Source organism: Scyliorhinus torazame, chromosome 1, assembly GCF_047496885.1.
Source record: "Scyliorhinus torazame isolate Kashiwa2021f chromosome 1, sScyTor2.1, whole genome shotgun sequence".
NCBI lineage: Eukaryota > Metazoa > Chordata > Chondrichthyes > Carcharhiniformes > Scyliorhinidae > Scyliorhinus > Scyliorhinus torazame.
The window spans coordinates 198,211,046-198,231,597 of record NC_092707.1 but is presented as its reverse complement, the minus strand read 5'-3'; positions in this window follow the sequence as shown (position 1 = coordinate 198,231,597).

The following is a 20,552-nucleotide window of genomic DNA, read 5'->3' as shown; positions in this document are numbered from 1 at the left end:
AATCCTCTGGTCTGCACTAATTGTTTGCGGATTAAACCAATAGTCCCCTACTGAGCAAATCTAGTTTTCATAATCCCCACTGTGAGCGTAGCGGGAGCCCTAGCTGTTTTGGCCATTCGCCAGACACATTTGTTTACTGGGTCAAACGAAAGGTTATGAGAGCTCATAAAATCAATACCTAAAATGTGCTCTGCGGTTTGGGGTAAGTCAACTAAAACGAAAGGGTGTCTGGTGCTAATGTTCCCTATCTGAATGGGTACGGGAGCTGTGGTATATCCTTGCTGTATGTGGCCGGTGAATCCATTCAGGGTGATAGTGTCTGTGGTGGGCCATTTGTCCTGTTGAAACATGGTGGAGGAGTTGAAAGTGGTGCGGGATCCTCCTGTGTCCCAAAGAAACTCGACTGTATGTCCCCAGACTGTGCCTGTAACGACTGGTCTGCCTGATTTGTCCCAGCGTGTGTCACAGACCCAAGTTGGGGAGTCGAACACCTTCAATCTATGGAGTTAAACGCTAAGTCGTCTGAACGGGCGCTAACATTATGCATGGGCCTAACATTGTTCCTAGGTGGGGGGTTTGGTTGTTGGTATCGGTGCTGGTTCGGGGGGTTTTGTCGGCAATCGCGGGCATAATGTCCCGTGTGGCCACAAATGTAACAACCTCGTGGTGCCTGTGCTCTGGGGTGCTATCCCTCGTTTATCCATGCTGGGTCCTGGCTAATCCTAACTGGGTGCACGTTTACTTCTATCTCATCCTGATCTGTCTGTTGGTGTAGGGTTTGTTCCCATGCTCTGGAAAGTCGTGGTCTGCGGGGTCGTAGTTTACACAAGCCTTTTGACCTGCGTCTGTGGCATGCGAGACTAAGGTGCGGGACCATTCAGCGGTGTCCTCCTCATTTAGGTGTGCGCGGTTCAATTGTCTGTAGACTGCCATGAAATGAATCCATAGGCGACCAGCAAATGCGGTCGGATGCTCTCCCTTCTTTTGCCTGCAGTGATTTAAATCCTCAACTGGATCTCCTTTGTTATACCCGACGGCATCTAATGTGGCTGTTTTCATTTCCTGTAGGGTTCCTCCTGCTACATTTTGGGGTTCTGGCAAAGCTGATCTTACAGACTGGCTAAGGCTCATAACTATTAGCTTTACTTCCTCTCTCTCATCTAGGCCGGACATAACTTTTTGTTGGCGCACCTCCTCTGGAATGGACTAGTTTTCGTGCAAGCTTCACTCAATTGGGTTATGGATAATGGGGTGGTGTAAACGATATCAGGCTCATCCTGATCCGATGACTTGCGTTGTTGGGTAACCGGATTCATGGGGGTCAAATGTGAGTGGGGTGTGTGTTGCCTGTGCAGTCGGTGCTGCGGGTGCTTTTCTTTTTGGGGTGTGGGGGGTTCGATTTTGATTTCCCGTGTCCTCTACGTATCTTTGGGCGCTTTCGTTTAACTCTTGCCAATCGGGAGCATCTTCCTCATCTAAATCATGCCCAAAGGTGTACCTGAAGCCATTCTGTACTGAGATTAGCGACTGTAACTTTTCTACCTTTTGTCAGCATTTAGCATGGTCAACGGTACTCTGCCTCTGTTCCTTAGTGGAGCTGTGGAGCGCTCTCAAAGCTGCTTTTAAACCTGCGCATTTGCTAGTTAGCTGGGCGACCTGTTGTTCTGTTTCCTCTCTTACCAGGACTGTGCACTGTGTATCTTGGTAGGCTTTATCATAAGAACATAAGAACTAGAAGCAGGAGTAGGCCATCTGGCCCCTCGAGCCTGGTCCACCATTCAATGAGATCATGGCTGATCTTTTGTGGACTCAGCTCCACTTTCCGGTCCGAACACTATAACCCTTAATCCCTTTATTCTTCAAAAAACTATCTATCTTTATCTTAAAAACATTTAATGAAGGAGCCTCTACTGCTTCACTGGGCAAGGAATTCCATAGATTCACAACCCTTTGGGTGAAGAAGTCCCTCCTAAACTCAGTCCTAAATCTACTTCCCCTTATTTTGAGGCTATGCCCCCTAGTTCTGCTTTCACCCACCAGTGGAAACAACCTGCCCGCATCTATCCTATCTATTCCCTTCATAATTTTATATGTTTCTATAAGATCCCCCCTCATCCTTCTAAATTCCAACCAGTACAGTCCCAGTCTACTCAACCTCTCCTCGTAATCCAACCCCTTCAGCTCTGGGATTAACCTAGTGAATCTCCTCTGCACACCCTCCAGTGCCAGTACATCCTTTCTCAAGTAAGGAGACAAAAACTGAACACAATACTCCAGGTGTGGCCTCACTAACACCTTATACAATTGCAGCATAACCTCCCTAGTCTTAAACTCCATCCCTCTAGCAATGAAGGACAAAATTCCATTTGCCTTCTTAATCACGTGTTGCACCTGTAAACCAACTTTTTGCGACTCATGCACTAGCACACCCAGGTCTCTCTGCACAGCAGCATGTTTTAATATTTTATCATTTAAATAATAATCCCTTTTGCTGTTATTCCTACCAAAATGGATAACCTCACATTTGTCAACATTGTATTCCATCTGCCAGACCCTAGCCCATTCACTTAGCCTATCCAAGTCCCTCTGCAGACGTCCAGTATCCTTTGCACTTTTTGCTTTACCACTTATCTTAGTGTCGTCTGCAAACTTGGACCCATTGCCCTTGGTCCCCAACTCCAAATCATCTATGTAAATTGTGAACAGTTGTGGGCCCAACACTGATCCCTGAGGGACACCACTAGCTACTGATTGCCAACCAGAGGAACACCCATTAATCAGCACTCTTTGCTTTCTATTAATTAACCAATCCTCTATCCATGCTACTACTTTCCCCTTAATGCCTTGCATCTTTATCTTATGCAGCAACCTTTTGTGTGGCACCTTGTCAAAGGCGTTCTGGAAATCCAGATATACCACATCCATTGGCTCCCCGTTATCTACCGCACTGTTAATGTCCTCAAAAAATTCCACTAAATTAGTTAGGCACGACCTGCCCTTTATGAACCTATGCTGCGTCTGCCCAATGGGACAATTTCCATCCAGATGCCTCGCTATTTCTTCCTTGATGATAGATTCCAGCATCTTCCCTACTACCGAAGTTAAGCTCACTGGCCTATAATTACCCGCTTTCTGCCTACCTCCTTTTTTAAACAGTGGTGTCACGTTTGCTAATTTCCAATCCGCCGGGACCACCCCAGAGTCTAGTGAATTTTGGTAAATTATCACTAGTGCATTTGCAATTTCCCTAGCCATCTCTTTTAGCACTCTGGGATGCATTCCATCAGGGCCAGGAGACTTGTCTACCTTTAGCCCCTTTAGCTTGCCCATCACTACCTCCTTGGTGATAACAATCCTCTCAAGGTCCTCACCTGTCATAGCCTCATTTCCATCAGTCACTGGCATGTTATTTGTGTCTACCACTGTGAAGACCGACCCAAAAAACCTGTTCAGTTCCTCAGCCATTTCCTCATCTCCCACTATTAAATCTCCCTTCTCATCCTCTAAAGGACCAATATTTACCTTAGCCAGTCTTATCGTACTGGGTCTGGAAGCTACTGAGGTGAACTAGACAAGATTGATGTGCACGTTTTACATCGGCCATTTCCTTATCCTTAGCTGCTAACCGTTCCCGGAGTTGCTCAATTATCTTCTCGCTTTTGTTACTGTTTCCCTCGTTCTTTTCTTCCTTCTCAATTAACTGCCTACGGAGCGTCTTCATGACCTCCTCTGTGCCTCGCAACTGTGCCAAACAGGACACTATTGCCATCGGCTTTCTGACTTTCCCTACGTTTTTCTTGTGGACCTCGCTTAGGTTCTCCCACCAAGTCTGTCTTACCTTTCCTGGGCCTGACTCATCATTAGCGCAAAAATTCAAACAAAGGTGCCATCCTTTCCCCTTTAAGTATTTTCTTAACTCTTCCTCCCATATGGGGCATTGCTCTGCTCTGTTGGTCACTGCGACATCGGGTTCCTGTGGATTCATCAATCTTTCCATTGCTTTAGTGGCCATTACTTCTCTTATCTCTTGCTCTACTTTTAATTTGGGACAGGGGAATAAAGCGGCGATTTAAACAGCGGGTATGGCTTAAACTATTTTCCTGCTCACAATCCCTCGATAGTTGTACACAATTCTAACGAATTTACCTTACTCTTCCTTTTAGGTATGCATGCGGGTTAGTACACAATTCTGAAATTCGGTTATTTGGTCGATATGGGACTTGCACTTGGGGTTCTTTCTCTTTGTCGCAATTGGATTCAAAGTTTGTGGATTCTCTCGGCACTTCTAATCGAGTCCCATCTGGGTCGCTAATAACTGTTGCTCTATTAATAATGTTGGTGAACCACAAGCCTTCCCTTATATCGATCAAATGACCACACAACCAGTTAGTTAGTTCAAAAGATGGTTTATTTACATACACAAGGGTTATATCGACCGACATACAAACACAATATCTACTACGAGTTAAACTACACCTGTCAGCTACAATAACCTATACTTAACTTCAGGGCGACCGGCACTGTGCAAATGGATAAGGCCTTGATCTGGATTTCACGTGGCTGGTTCGAAGAAAGTGGCTCTGTCTCTGCTAGGCTCATCCGTCAGGTAGCGATCATTGGTCTTGAACTTGGCTGGCTGTTCCAGCTGCAATTGGGTTGGCACAGGCCGGATCCAAAAGAGACAGAACACATGGCTGTGTCCTCTTTTATCCCTCTGGGATTTCGCGCTCTTTGGGGCTCACTCATTTCTGGGTCCCACCCCATTACATCCCGCCCTGCCCCTCAGCGACATGCATCCCCACCCCGATAATGGAATGCTCCTCCCCAGTGACATAACACTGATGTCACGCCCCACTCCCAATGTCATCACGGCCCTCCCAGCACCACTGAATGCAAAGGCGCAAGCCACAACGGTACATAAATTGATCACTGCTTAACTGCTCTAGTGCTTTTAACTGATAAAAACACTCCAGTGGTAGCTGAATTGAAGCTCAAGCCTATCTGTTCTCAGAATTACAGTAAAGGTGGTCACTATTGTGATCGATGTGACTTGAGGAGGGCAAACTGGCCGATGAGCAATGAGATGGAAATATCAGCCAATGACATGACTGGCATGAGTGGCACGGTGGGGCAGTGGTTAGCACTGCTGTTTCACAGCACCACGTACACAGGTTCAAATTCAGGCCTGGATGATTATCTGTGTGCAGTTTGCACTTTCTCCTCGTGTCTCCATGGGGTTCCTCTGGGTGCTCCGGTTTCCTCCCACAGTCCAAAGATGTGCAGGTTAGGTGGATTGGTTAAGCTAAATTGCCCCTCAGTGTTCAAAGATGTGCAGATTAGGTGGATTGGTTAAGCTAAATTGCCCCTTAGCGTTCAAAGATGTGCAGATTAGGTGGATTGGTTAAGCTAAATTGCCCCTTAGCGTTCAAAGATGTGCAGGTTAGGTGGGGTTGCAGGGGAGTGGGCCTTGGTATCATGCTCTTTTGGAGAGTCGGTGCAGGCTTGATGGACCAAATGGCCTCCTTCTGCACACTAGGGATTCATTGGATTCTATAACTGCAGCACAGGGCAGTGCAGAACAGAATGAGTCAGAAAAACTCCAATGCAGGAGCAAATACTCCAATCAAGCGGAGTCCAGTGAGTCCAAGTTCAAAATCAGTGGCATGTCTTTGCCTGGCAGGGTTCTGTTCTTTTTCATAGAATTTACAGTGCAGAAGGAGGCCATTCGGCCCATCGAGTCTGCACCGGCTCTTGGAAAGAGCACCCTACCCAAGGTCAACACCTCCACCCTATCCCCATAACCCCATTCAACACTAAGGGCAATTTTGGACACTAAGGGCAATTTATCATGGCCAATCCACCTAACCTGCACATCTTTGGACTGTGGGAGGGAACCGGAGCACCCGGAGGAAACCCACGCACACACGGGGAGGATGTGCAGACTCCGCAAAGACAGTGACCCAAGCCAGAATCGAACCTGGGACTCTGGAGCTGTGAAGCAATTGTGCTATCCACAATGCTACCGTGCTGCCCAGTTTTTACCAGATGAGACTCTCTGAAGGCCAGTCTTCAGAGTGATATGGGACGGTAGTCGAACTTTCTGCATGTGACCAGCAGCCATTATGTCAGACCAGCAAATGGTGGTCCATTTTGAACAACAGAATTTAAACAAGAGAGAATGGAGAGGGATATATTTTTTTATAATTTTCATGCTTTCATTCCTTGCTGTCATGGCAACTTAGAAAGCTTTTTTTTCTACCTTTTCTTCAAAAATCATCAATTACATTATTATTTGTAAAATCTTGTACAAATACGTTTTCAATTGTCAATACTGCAGAACTTGGCAAATGTTCCTGACTCATCATACTTCGCAAATAAATTTTCACCCTTTTCAACACAGAGAAAGAATGTTCACCAGGTGCATTTGTGACAGGTATTGTTTAAAATATTTTCAGAACGGTTTCCACATTTGGAAAGGTTGCCTGCATATCATCATGGACATGTCTGTACAAATTAGCTGGTGATCTTAAAGCACAGAGCTCATCATTATTGATAAAATGAATGAAGTATTTCATTTCATCTGCAAAAAAGATTTGTATCTATGACCTCCCGGTAGAATTCGCTTAATTTTTTCCTGCAGTGGCTTTTAACATTCTCATCCAAGCTTCTATCAGATTTTTCTTCTTTTCTTCAGAGATTCTCTTTTACTCTGCAATTGCACCATCATTATGTCACGAACAATATTAACAGTTACAACGATGACCTTCTCTTTCTCTTTAAAAGTGACTTCATTGTCTCTAGTTTCATCTAAAAACAACTTCTTGCGTCCTGTACTCATCATCAGAGCGACCTATATTGTTTGTTAGTATTAGTGCCTCAGCTTCCACTGAGCTACAGGGCTAGATTCTCCAATTTTGAGACTAAGTGTAGTCTCCGGCATGAGAACAGTGGTGTTTTACGGCAGGAAAAATGGCACAATAGCTGCACTGATTCAGCAACTCTAAATGGGCATGAGGCTCACACGCCGCAGCTGTACTTAAATGATCCATCCCCCCCACACACACCGTCCTTGTCAACAAGGTGGCTGGAGGGAGAGCAGGGCCACGGTTCAGGGACGCTGAGCTGGACACCCTCCTGAATGCCGTGGAGGAGGGAAGGATGACCCTGTACTCTGGCCCGTGAGGAAGGCCGCCAGGCACCGCCATTTACCATCCCTGGGCCCAAGTGACAGAGGCGGTCAACGTCGCGGGCAACGTCACCAGACTGGCATGCAGTGCCGTAAGAAACTGCTCGACCACCTCAGGGCGACCAGAGTGAGTAGGCAGCGCTGTGCCCCTGGCACTAATTCTGCCCCCTCCCCACAGACAGATAACACGGCCCCTCCCGTGCAGGGGATAGCCGAACCCCCACCCTGCCCCACATGCCAGTACCTATGCCAGCTGCAATGGCTGGGTGCCCTGGCCACTGGTGCCATCATCTAACCAATCCCTGGACTGCATGCGTCGGAATGTCTAAAAAGAGAGTTCTTTGTGTTTGCCCCCCCCCCCCCCCAGAGGAGAATGCCGCACACAATCGCTGGGTGCGGGAGAAGATCGGGGGGGAGGTGACCACCAGACCTGCGGTCCCTCACCATCCCCGAGCAGAGGGCACTGTACGTGGTCGGCGGCCTGGAGGAAAGGGAGGTCACCGAGGTGGAGGTCGGCGGCGGGCAAGCAGGAGAGACCCTGCTTAGTTGCGGATCCCCATGACAAGTGAGTGGACACTCTCCCCCAAAACCCCCTCACTGCCCGCACCCTCCTCACCCCTCACACCCTTCAACCCACACCCCCTCAACACCCCTCACCCCCCCATCCCTCACCTACTTCAATCCTCACCTCCCCAACCTGCACCCCACTCAACCCACACCGCCCTCATCCCCCACAACCCCTTCACCCTTACCCCTCCCCCCCTCAACCACCCCCATGAAATATCCCCTCCACTTGTAACCACACATGTCGTCTTGTGTCTTACAGGACCTGCCAGAGATGGGGCCAGTCCATCCGGAGCACCCATTCCATAGCCACTGCTAGAGCCGGTGCCCCCCCAGACGGCCAAGCACTGACGGGGAGAGCATTAGTGAAGAGGCTCCTGGGACACTATTTGGTGCACACCACGCATCGTATCCGGTACAGCAGGTGGAGGTAGGAGCAGCCGAGGGGCCAGAAGGTCGGAGGGCAGGCTGTCCCCAGGAACCAGCTGCCGTCCAGACGGGTCCCGGGCTCCTGGAACATCCAGTCCCAGCCACAGTGCAGGTCCACTCAGAGAAGCAGGGACTATGGCTGTCCAGCACCTGCGGGTGCAGGTGGAGGAATCCATCTGCATGCAGGAACAGGGGGTGGTGCTGGTCGTGCGTGCCATCCAGGCCAACACCACATGGGTGGTGTCCGCAGTTGAGGCAAGGAGGTTGGCGACAGTGTTGGCTGTGGGCCAGAGCAACCTTGCCCTGGGGCATTCTCTGCAGGCGGGGGCCGAAGCCCAGGTCAAGGCTGCCCTCTCACGAGCAGCCATGTGCCAGAGCTACCTGAAAATTGCAGCGGCGCCCTTCAGCATGGCCCAGTCACAGCAGGCCATGGTTGAGAACGTCGGCGGCATTGCCCAGGCGCTGGACAGTGTTGCACAGTGAGAGGGGGAGGTGGGCCAGTCCCACAGTGAGGTGTCCCAGTCCCACAGGGGGGTGTCCCAGTCCCAGAGATAGGTGGCCCAGTCCCAGAGATAGGTGGCCCAGTCACTGGCTGATGTGACAGAGACCCTCAGGGTGGTGGCACAGTCGCAGCGTGATGTGGCGCAGTCCCAGATGGAGATGTTCCACTCTCTGTGCTCCATGGCCGCGAACGTGCAGACCCTAGTCGAGACCAGTGTGGCCTCCAGGACTGGCAGCGCCAGGTGGCGGGGGAGCCTCAGGAGATGGTTCTGCTCTCACCACCATCCCATGGAGTAGCTCCGGAGCATCGGGAACCCAGAGGGAGGAGGAGGTGACAGAACACCACAATGAGTCACACCGGTGACTCCCGCAGGGGAGGTGCCGAAACACCGCAGCACCTGTTAACACCATTAAAACCTGCCTCGGTGCTCTGCCTGATGGGTGCGGGAGTGGGATGGTCGGTGCTGGCCAGCGGGAGTGTGATGTGGAGGACCAGTGCAGACCCTGTGGGTGCACCCCCCCCCCTCCCCCCCTGCTCAAGTGTGATGGACTTGCCAGCTCATATGCAGGGATCACCAAGGTGGAAGATGCTACTGTGGGCATGAGTCAGATATTGTCAAACAATGTGGAACATCAGAGCTCACTGCAGAGCGGGTTGTCATCATCCTCCATCCCATGGACCAGACCCGCTGTTACCGTAAACCCAGGGCCCCCAGCTTATCGCGCTGCAGGTATGTATCATGGAGGGGGTGTGCAAGCTGTCAGTTGGCGGGGTGAGAAGTGAGGGGGTGTGGTTTTGGTTTGTGATGTCCGTGTCCCTGGCCAGCAACCCCTCCCCCTCTAGTCGGTGAACCGCGTCGCAATCAGAACGTCTCATGCGCACTGGCCCTGGCGATAGCATCGTGCGGCCTCTCGTGCCTACCTGGGCCCATGTTCTGCTCATCATTCCCCTCCCGCACATCCTCCTCGTCGGACGAGGCCTGCACTTCCTCCTCATCCTCGTCCTGCTGTGCTCTATGCACCAGGCCACCACAATGCGGGCGACGCTCTTAGCCTCGTTCTGGGGGGCCCATCCAGAACGGTCCAGGCACCTGAAGCGCATCTTGCGGATGCCGAAGCAACGCACGACCACACCCCTGGTCACTGTAAGGGCGTCATTGTATTGGGTCTCCGCGTTGGACTGTGGCCTCCGGAAAGGCGTCATCAGCCACGACCGCAGCGGGTAACCTCTGTCGCCAAACCAGCAGCCGGGGGGGGGGGGGGGGGGGGGGGGTGCCCCTCAACCATGTCGGGGATCACCAAGTGTGCCAGGATGAATGAGTCATGTACACTGCCCGGGTATCGAGCGCTGACGTGCATGATGCGCATCTGTTGATCGCAGACCAGCTGCATGTTTATGGAATGTAACCCCTTTCTGTTGGTGTACAGTAGCCTGTTATCTGCCGGTACCCATAGGGCGACATGCACCCTGTCAATCTCCCCCTGGATCAGGGGCATCGCGGCGTTGGCAGCGAACGCCACTGCCCGGGCGTGCTGGTGGGCTCGGTTCACATGGAACTGGATGCATTGGTCCCCCTGGGCATATAGGGCGTCTGTGATGGCGTGGATGCACCTGTCGCTGAGGCCGGCAAGATCCCGGACAGGGCCCCACTCGGCGCCTGGAAGGACCACGTCGCATACAGGTTGAGGGCGACCATCACCTTGGCAGTCTCCGTTGGCATGCCTGGTCCGCCAGGTCCTCGAATGATATGCAGTGCTGGTGCACGCGGGGCTTCATGCGGTGCCTCCATGGCACCTCCTCTTCCTCCTCAGCCTGTTGGGCGGCTGGCCTACAAGCCTGTGCGGCCGCCACCTGCCTCTCTGCAGTCCGTTCCTCTGCAGAAGCTTTCCCCTCCTCTCTGAGCGGCCCCCACTCACGCGGCCGTAGAATATCTCGCAGGGCTGCGGCCATCTCCACAGCATTGCTGGTTGGTGTCCGAATGCCATTTTCTGCGGGGGGGTGAAAGGCCAACATGTTAGCATGGTGCATATTCCCGTGCCCATCCAGGTACCAAGGGCTATATAGTGGCCCCGGTTGGCACTGCGGGCCCCGTCCACGAATGTCCCCTCTCCAGCCCCCGCACCCCTGCCCCATCGGTATCCAGCCCCATTGGTGCCCATGTCATCATGGTGCATACACCCGTACACAACCAGGTACCATGGGCTGCACGGTGGCCCTGGTTGTTACCGCGCGCCCCAGCCACGCATGCCCTCCACCCCCGCATCCCAGCCCCATCGGTGGTCCTGGACCTGGCGCCCATACCTGCAGCTAGGGCCACCGTTGGATGGCACTGCCCTCACTGGGGCCGCCGTCGGTGTGGCCCTGGGTGGTCTCCTGGTGGGTGTCGCCGGTTGAGTGGGGTTGCTGGGGAGGCCCACCCACCCACCCACCCATATGGGCATTTTCTCTGCGTCCACACAGGTACTGGCGTGGTTGGCCAGCAAGATGGCTGCTGTAATGGCACTCCATGTGTGGGCACCGCCCCTGTCCTGTTGGGGGGCTCCGCGGCTGCTTGCACTGTTGCCCCCACATCCCCGCCCCTCCCCCAACCCTGGCAGGGCCACCCTCTGCATGAAGTGCGGCCGGTGTCTGATACAGGAGCCCGCAGTCCCCCTACGCCAACTCCTACCTCTTCTCTGTCGCCTCAGCGAGCACGCTGTCTTCACGATTCTTTATAGCACATTAGAAACACGTCGTCGTGAAATCGGCCCATCCGGGGCGCAGAATCGCTGAGGCCTGTCATGATATTCAAACACACACATCATGATAGACACACCAACAGACAAATCAGAACACACAACACCACAACCAATCACAGAAAGATATAAAAGCACAAACACGACACCTGGTGGTCAGTATTAGCTGCAGAGGCGGACCAGGACAGACCTGTTACCAAACACACTCAGGGAGACAGCACGTGCAGAGTATCCAGAACGAACTGTATTATAAGAGTTAAAATAAAATAGAGTTGTACCACATACAACTGTGTTGGCTCATCTGTGCACCAGAGCACCGAACACCACATGGTACAGGAGTGGATCGATACCTGCCGGCATACCTCAGTGTACAGAGACAACCAGCAGTGCCCAGACAAAATGATAGAGCTCCCGGTTCCGCAGCCGCTCCAGTGCTACGGCGATCTCCGCGAAAACTGGCGGCGATTCCGGCAATGGTTCGAATTGTTCCTGGTGGCAGCTGAACTCCAAGACCTGGATGATAGTGAAAAAATTGAATTTCTCCTCACCATCGCCGGTGCAAGGGCAAGAGAAATATTCACAAGGTTCAGGTTCTTCAGGAGGCAGCAAAGGTACGATTACCAGGCAGTCCTGGACAAATTCTCCAAGTACTGTGAAGAAAACGCAATCTAATCGGCAAGTAAAGGTAAGAAAAGCTGCAGTACTCACCTCGTGGCTGGGATCCCGGAGCCCGAATTCCCAGAGGCCGAAATCCCGGGCCTGAGAGAGGGCTGGATCGAGGTTGGCGGCCATCTTGCTAAAGGTATCACGCTAGCACAGTTGCGCGAGCAGTGCGCAGAACCGGAAGTTTTGTTTGCGCATGCGCGAGATGCTGCGCATGCGCAGTCAAGAAAACGGCCATCGGTAAAGGAACAGCGATCTGAGCATGCGCAGTCGTTTCCTACGTGCTACATACCGAGCGTCAGGATGTCAGAGGCCCCAGACTGCACCAATTTAAAGGGGAAATGTCCCAAATCCAATTTAAAAGGGAAACATCCCAAATCAAAAAAACAAAAACCTGTTAAAGCTGTAAAACAACCTTCCCTCACCTGGAATGACAGCACATTGCCGCAAATTGACCCAGGAGATGAATTTGACCTCCGAAGAACCCTCCGACAAGCAGTTACCTACGCACAAGCCGATGATTCCGACCTCGAATACTTCGATGACGATCTTTACAGTGTTTCCGGACCTCGCGAGCCCAATGATAGCTCCGTGGTCCTATATGACTATGACTCGGACGAACCTTTCGTGTTGCACATTGGCGGCCCCCACATTGAATCCGACGCAGATGCGGATTCATTTTTCGGATTTGAGGATCTTCAATCCAGCAGATATGACGTTCCAACTTATCAGTACCGGATGATGCTGCAGCCTGACATTAACAGACAGGGAGCGGTGCAAGCACACGGAGAGCGCCCTGCTGCCACACAGAGCGTGGTCCACGTCCCGCTCAACGTTCCCGACTCTATGAAAGAAGACATGCAAGACTCCAGAGTGCAGTCCTCGCATGAACCAGAAGTGACTCCAGTGTCACAAGCTTCCACAGCAAGCTCGTGGACAGACTCCACAATTGCAGAAATGCAAGACTCCAGAGCGCAGTCCTTGCACGGACAAGAAGTGACTCCAGTGTCACAAGCCTCCACAGAGAGCTCGTGGACAGCCTCCACGATAGAAGCAACGCAAGACTCCAGAGCGCAGTCCTTGCACGAACAAGAAGTGACTCCAGTGTCACAAGCCTCCACAGAGAGCTCGTGGACAGCCTCCACGATAGAAGCAACGCAAGACTCCAGAGCGCAGTCCTTGCACGAACAAGAAGTGACTCCAGTGTCACTAGCCTCCACAGAGAGCTCGTGGACAGCCTCCACGATAGAAGCAACGCAAGACTCCAATGTGCAGTCCTTGCAGGAACAAGACCATGAGGGTCTAGCAACCTCTCCTGACCAACCAGCGGCAGACAATGCAAGTCTGCCATGCTCACGTGAACAGCAAGAAGGCTATAACAGCCTACCATGCTCCACTACACAGCAGCATGACCATGACGGTCTCTCATGCTACAATGAAGGGCACAGCGCTGAAGACTGTTCAAGCCCAACTGAAGACAAGCCAAAGGAATCGCCTCGTCCAAGCCCGAAGAAAAAAGGTTTATGCGCTGACCTTCAGGATCATTATAGCCGAACAGAGATTAATAATGCTGCACGGCCACAGAAGGATGCTGAGGATTTGCTAACGAAATTAATTGAATGTTTAACTTGCAAGGAGCAGACTGAGAATTGCCAGTGTTTTAGTACGGATCGAAAAAATGGACAAGACATTGATCCTCAGGTAATGGAAATAACACAACCTGAATCATATCTACAGCAGGGACAGATGTCTCCCTTCAACACAACGCCGCAAAATCCCAACTTCGGAGACCAGCAGTTAGTCAGTAATGACTCTTCAAACCTTGAGGGGAACATTAATTGCATTGAACCTATACACACTCCACTGATTATTGAGCAGAACATTGGAGCAAGAATCCTGAGGACACCGACATCGAGTAGCCAGATAACGAATTTAAAACCCACAGCAGTTTCAAGTGAACCAAGTGTGCTTTCCACTAATGGTGAAGATGCAGATAAGGTCGACCCGATTATCCATTGTACCACACTAACCCCAGTGATTAAGCAGTTATGTATGGGGAGTATAATGTGGGCAATTGAGAACAGTAAAAGAGAGACTGTGACCATGCCAGTCCCAGCAAAATCAGACCCAGAGACCATGAAGGCATGTACATTAGACAAAGATACATATGAGGTACCTGAGAAGAAAAGTGAAACGGAATGTTCTTTGGAAAATAGTACAATGTCGATAGAAACATTGGATCCTATATTCGAGACCATACATATGGGAGAATTTGGGGGTAATAAACAAGGTTCTGCAATGTCTGGGGGAAGATTTAAAATTCCAAAGAAGAAAAGCCCAAATGAAGGACAACGGCAAGACAATGACAGTCCACCGACATGGTGTGCACCACCAGATGAAAACTCTGACAATTTACCCAACCCTAGTGAACAGCAAGCTGCTAATGAGGATCTATCCACGGGATGTGAGACGAGTGACGACAGCATCCCACTTCCCATGCAAAAGGTGCAAGGTGACAGACCTCGCCTAGTGCGTACCGAGGCACTCGACGATCACGGTGGGACCACTGACGACTGCGGTGGCGGCGCACCGCTTCCACCCTCGATGGCTCGACCCTCTCCACTGGTTGGTGCATTCCTGCATGTTCCGACTCCAGAAGTGCAGCTTCAGGGAATCTCGGCTGCCTCCAGTGAACCTGTTGGGACTCCGGACGGGGGGCATCGACGGAAGGCAGACCGGACTCCAGATGGGGAGCAGCCAAGCGCCGACTCTGATTTGCGCACGCCAGACCTTGCTCCGGACGGGCGGTGTCGCGGCCTCGGTGATGGCACGCTCAGGGTGACGGCGGATGCCACGGCGACAGGGAATGGATCGCGTGGCAGTCCCACTGGGTCGGCAGTGGCAACCAGCACCGGCGGTCCAAGATGGACACACCAATTCGCGCCATCGCCAGACGTTGATGCGAGCAACAATTCTCTCTCCAAGGCGACATGCTTCGACGTTTCTCTGCGGAGTCGCCCTTCCGGCACAGCAGGTGGCCGGAACCAGCGTGCACAGTCTCGGCCAACTTCCACATCTGGCACAGTCATCGCCTTGCATGATATTAGTGATGGTGCTACTTCGATGGCAACGACCCATCGGCTACAAGATGCCGTCCACCACAAACATAAAAAGAAAAAGACTCCACCTTGTTCCTGGTATGCAGGGCGGATGGATTGGTGCGTAGGCGCAATCAGCGAGCTTTGCGCCGCCTTCCATGCTCGCAACTGAACCGTACGCACACGCCGGATCCTCCACTGGTTCCCAAGGATGACTTCGTGGAGATGCCACGGATCATGCCCCTTCCATCGCCACCAGAACCAAACCACAGCCAAGGCACCACTAACAAAGATGTTGAATGTTATATTTGCACGAATGAAAAAACCAAGCACTGCACGAAGTACAACAAATGGTCAAGTAGAGACTTCGGCAACAGCATCACCTCCAACAGTCCAAGGTGAACCAGTGTGACCCCAAATCTCCACAGCTGAACCGGCTTGAGGACCAGCCCATTCTTGAGGCGGTCACCCATTAGACTGGACTTATAACGCTGTTCATACGTTCAAAAAGTCAAACACTTCTGTATTATAACCTGTTGTTGTTTATTGTTCCAGATATCGTCTGACCAGACCAATGTTCAAGTTTTTTTTTTCTCTCGCATCCAAGTTTTGTTATGGTACAACCTTGTTAGTGTGACGCACCCGACATCGCCCCATGTAAATAGTTACGTCATATACACACGCTGTACACAACACACACACACACTCTTAGGTGCACTCACGACACAATTATATTTATAACCACGTAGGCACATATCTTTGTAAAAAGGGGGGATGTCATGATATTCAAACACACACATCATGATAGACACACCAACAGACAAATCAGAACACACAACACCACAACCAATGACAGAAAGATATAAAAGCACAGACACGACCCCCGGTGGTCAGTATTAGCTGCAGAGGAGGACCAGGACAGACCTGTTACCAAACACACTCAGGGAGACAGCACGTGCAGAGTATCCAGAACGAACTGTATTATAAGAGTTAAAATAAAATAGAGTTGTACCACATACAACTGTGTTGGCTCATCTGTGCACCAGAGCACCCAACACCACAAGGCCCTGGAGAATCGGTTGTCAGGGCAGGTATTGAGATGCGTACTGTACTTCTGGGCTTTCGTTGAGTCGGGGGGTCCGGAGAATGCCGAATCGGTGTTATTCGGATCAAGCCCGATTTCGCCATCAGAGCCAATTGTCCAGCAGATTGTGTTTCGCGATTTCGGCATAATGTCACGGAGAATCCAGCCCCATTGCTTCCAAACACTTAGAAATGTGGAATTGGAGCTGGACAAAACAAAGTAATCATTCTACACCTTCACCGTGGCTGGTCACATTTCTTAAAATTAATGTTAATTGGTCCACATGACTCACATCTGGTGTTGAATCAATTATTGTGGAAGAGCATTTGGCATCTTTTACTTCATCAGTGAATTGGTTTCTAAGCCACACTGCCATTATAGTGATGAAGTTGGTATAGGTTCTGTGCGTGAAGAAGTGGTCTTCCCTGAGTCACAGTATTGATAACTTTTCAAATGTTCTTTGAGAAGCTCGTCAAATTCCCTGAGATATTCAAGGCTAAAAAATTACCTCTTTGGTTTGACACTGATGACTCATCGCGTCCTCTTGAGGTAGTCCCAAAGTCCCAAAGAAGGCAGCAGTTTGACTGTGGCATCAACATGTCTCAGCACTCTCCTCCAATAAGAGCCTTCCTTTTCAAACTGAGCCGATAACGCAAAACCAATTCTTCCAGATAATTTACATCTCTGAACGCCCATGTTCTCATCACTCCTTGAATTTAATCCGCAACGCAGCAGCTGAATCCTGTGAGGCTGACGTACATTTTGTTGACTTTGTTCAAAACTTGTATGCCTTTTTCTTTGGTTTCCATGCATTTTTGGAATATGTCGCAGTCACGCTTGGAGCAGGCACAGGGAAACTATTTGACGATCAAAAGAATTTGTGACACCAGGTGGTCCGCTCGTGCAGATTTAGCTTTAATATGAGTTTTTGAAGTTTCATGATCAGCAATATCCCTTCCAACATTTCTCCAGTTAGTGTACCCATTGGCGAATCCGTGCTTCCTTTTACTAGAGTCAAGGAATAATTTGCAAACATAACAGTAGACTGACTTAGAGGTTTCCAAAAAATCAACCAATTTCTGGTTTCCATCATCCCATTTCTTTTCATCTTCTGAAAATGGGACTTATGAAGACTGCTTTCGGCCTCCAACCTCAAACTCTTTTCTCAATTTTTCACATTACCTGTTTTCTGATTTATTTAGTGCAAAATATTCCATCATACCCAGTGGATCAGATGTTGGCCAGAAGGCAATGTCTTCAGGGTAGGGGCTGTTTAGCACAGGGCTAAATCGCTGGCTTTGAAAGCAGACCAAAGCAGGCCAGCAGCACGGTTCAATTCCCGTAACAGCCTCCCCAAACAGGCGCCGGAATGTGGCGACTAGGGGCTTTTCACAGTAACTTCATTGAAGCCTACTTGTGACAATAAGCGATTTTCATTCATTCCCTCACTTCAACAGAAGAATCAGCAGCATCTTATAGTTCAATTGCCCTTTCAGAATCTTGTTCTTGTTGCACACCTTCAGGCTATGGTGAACCGGGCCCCTGTATTGAGGACTATCGTGGAAGAGGTGTTTTTCTTTTTCTTTACTAATTGTGATCTATGGGTCAGGAAGTCAAGAATCCAGTTGCAGAGGGAGGAGCCAAGTCCTAGGTTTCGGAGATTTGATAGGTGCTTGGCTGGGATTATGGTGTTGAAGGCGGATTTGTAGTCAATGAATAGGAGTCTGATGTAGGAGTCCTTATTGTCAAGATGGTCCAGGGATGAGTGTAGGGCCAGGGAGATGGCATCTGCTGTGGACCGGTTGTGAGGGTGTGCGAATTGCAGTGGATCTAGGCATTCTGGGAGTATGGAGTTGATGTGTTTCATGCCAAATCTCTCAAAGCACTTCATAATGATGGATGCCAAGGCCACCAGATGGTAGTTGTTGAGGCATGTTGATTGGTTCTTCTTTGGCACCGGTATGGTCTTCTTTAAATAGGAGCGGAGTAGGGAGAGTAGAAGATGTCCATGAACACACCCGCTGGATGGTTCGGGCAGGGTCTGAGTGCATGTTTGTTTCCGAGGGTTCACTTTCAAAAAGGCCGCTCTGACTACGGAAGCTGTGCCGGTGGGTATGGGTGTGTCCGAGTCTGCTGGGGCAGTTGACAATGGTTTGACGGTTCCCTGCCAAAACAAGCATTGAGTTCATCGGGGAGGGGTGTACTGCTGCCGGAGATTTTACTCAGCTTTGGTTTGTAGCCCATTATGTTCTTTAAGCCTTGCCACAACCAACAAGAGTCTGTGTCGTTAGTCTGTGACTCTAGCTTAGTCTGGTATTGTCTCTTGGACATCCCTGATGGCTATGCGGAGGTCATACCTGGATTTCTTGTATAGGTTAGGATCACCTGCCTTGAACGCCTCAAACCTGGCCTTCGGTAGGGAGTGAATATCCCAATCGAACCATGGTTTCCGGGTGGCATGGTGGCACAGTGGTTAGCACTGCTGCCTCATGGCGCTGAGAACCTGGGTTCAATCCCACCCCCGGGTCACTGTCCATGTGGAGTCTCCCCATGTCTGCATGGGTCTCACCCCCACAACCCAAAGGTGTGCAGGGTAGGTGGATTGGCCATGCTAAATTGCCCCTTAATTGGAAAAAAAAGAATTGGGTACTCTAAATGTTTTTAAAAAGTTTTAAAAAATAAAAAATAAACCATGGTTTCCGCACTATCTTCTTTGGCATGCAATCTTCGACACACTTGCTGATGAAGACTGTGACGGTGGTGGCATACTTGTTTAGGTTGGCCACTGAGTTTTTGAATATGGACCAATCCACTCACTCCAAGCAGTTGCGTAGGAGCTCTTCTGTTGCCTTGGACCAGCATTGCACGACATTCTTAACCAGGTTCTTCCGTTGAACTTTCTGCTTGTGCCAGGAGACGGATGGATAGGTGCCCTGCATTGTTGCCCTGCATGTTGCTCTGCATTGCCTGCTGATAGGCTCATTTGTATTTAATGAATCCAGTGCCACCCTGACGGTCAACCGATCGCCGATCACTTTCCGCCTGGACACTGGCGCATCCGCCAACCTCATAGCATGGTCAGCATTCTATGCCATGAAGGTCAGACCACCAATCCAGCCACCCCGGTGCAAGATGGTCGACTACAACGGGAACGTTATCCCGGCCATGGGATCCTGCCAGCTCCAGGTGACACACAAAACACACACGGCCACACTCTCGTTCGAGATACTTAAACTCAGGAGGTATGACTTCCAACTGGTCTACACTCCAGGGAAGGACCTCATCGTGGCGGGTGCCCTATCCAGAGCAGTGAGCACGCCGCCAGATGCGGAGGGGTTCGTATGTCAGGTCGAGGCACAGGTGGCCTTGACAGCGGCAAATCTGCCGGCTGACGACTCCAGTCTGGCCCGCATACGCCGAGAGACAGCGGCCGACCCCCTTTTACAGCGAGTGATGCGCCACATGATGGGAGGGTGGCTCAAAGGGCAGTGCCCGCAGTTCTATAATGTACGAGACGACCTAGCCATCATTGATGGGATCCTTCTGAAGCTGGAAAGGATTGTCATTCCGCACAGTATGCGCCAGCTGGTTCTCGATCAAATACACGAAGGCCACTTGGGGGTCGAGAAGTGCAGACGGAGGGCCCGAGAGGCGGTATACTGGCTGGGCATCAGTGACGATATTGCCAACATGGTGATCAACTGTACAACCTGCCAAAGGTTTCAGCCAGCGCAACCTCCTGAGACGCTTCTGCCCCATGAGCTGGTGACGTCCCCCTGGGCGAAGGTGGGTGTCGACCTATTTCACGCGCTTGGCATGGACTATGTTATCATCATACTTCTCCAATTACCCAGAAGTCATACGCCTGCACGATCTGACGTCGTCTGCTGTCATCAGTGCCTGCAAAGACACCTTTGCTCGCCACTGCATTCCGATGACTGTCATGTCGGACAATGGGCCCTGTTTTGCCAGCCATGAATGGTCGTCCTTTGCAGCCTCGTATGGCTTCACACACGTGACGTCCAGCCCTCTGCATCCCTAGTCCAATGGAAAGGCGGAGAAGGGCGTTCACATTGCCAAGCGGCTCCTCTGCAAGGCGGCTGCTGCCGGATTGGACTTTCACCTCGCCCTGCTGGCCTATCGCTCGGCCCCACTAGCCACGGGTCTCTCACCAGAACAGCTGCTGATGGGTCGCGTCCTCAGAACCACTGTGACTTCCATCCTGGCACCAACAATAGACCATGCTCCGGTACTGCATAGGATGCAACTGCAGCGCGATCGCCAGAAGAGA